This window comes from Arachis duranensis, chromosome 5, assembly GCF_000817695.3.
Source record: "Arachis duranensis cultivar V14167 chromosome 5, aradu.V14167.gnm2.J7QH, whole genome shotgun sequence".
Classification (NCBI taxonomy): domain Eukaryota; kingdom Viridiplantae; phylum Streptophyta; class Magnoliopsida; order Fabales; family Fabaceae; genus Arachis; species Arachis duranensis.
In genome coordinates this window covers 65,079,090-65,080,000 of record NC_029776.3, presented here as the reverse complement: position 1 = coordinate 65,080,000, position 911 = coordinate 65,079,090, and positions in this window count along the sequence as shown.

The following is a 911-nucleotide window of genomic DNA, read 5'->3' as shown; positions in this document are numbered from 1 at the left end:
TTCCCAAAATAACCTCCACCAATCACCTCCATTTCTCCTCCAAAATCATCATACAATGCACCTACTCCCACCCATTCAAATTCAAACCATCTTCCTCCCAAACCCAACCCCTATTACCAGAATTCCCTCTCCACTCCACTCCTATATAAGCCCCTCATCACTCCTTCATTTTCACACATCATAACCACCTAAAACCCCCCTTGGCTGATCCATTCACACACCTCCATCTCTTTCATCGCTTCTTCCTCTAATCCTTTCTTTCTTCTTTTACTCGAGAACGAACAAGCCTTTTAAGTTTGGTGTGAAAAAAAGCTCTGCTTTTTGTTTTTCCATAACCATTAATGACACCTAAGGCCGGAGAAACCTCTAGGAAGAGGAAAGGGAAGGCAGTTGCTTCCAACTCCGAGTCATGGGAGATGGAGAGATTCATCTCAAAATTCCATCACTAGAAAGAGGATGGAGCAAACAAGAGAGCCCACTCATGGACCTCAACAAGAGCATGAGGACCAAAAGGCTATGAGAGAATTCTGAACGTAATAGCAAGCCTTTTCCATCATCTTCTCAGCAACAGACAGAGAATTCTGAACAAAACACTTCTAATTTAGCCAATCTAGTCTCTGATCTGTCAAAGGCCACTTTCAGTTTCATGAGTGAAACAAGATCCTCCATCAGAAATCTAGAGGCACAAGTGGGCCAGTTGTGTAAAAAAGTCATTGAAACTCCTCCCAGTATTCTCCCAAGCAATACAGAAGAGAATCCAAAAGGAGAGTGCAAGGCCATTGATATAATCAATATGGCCGAATGCACAAGGGAGGAGGAGGACGAAAATCCTAGTGAGGAAGACCTCCTGGGACGTCCCTCAAGCAAGAAGGAATTTTCTATTAAGGATCCAAAGGAATCTGAGGCTCATA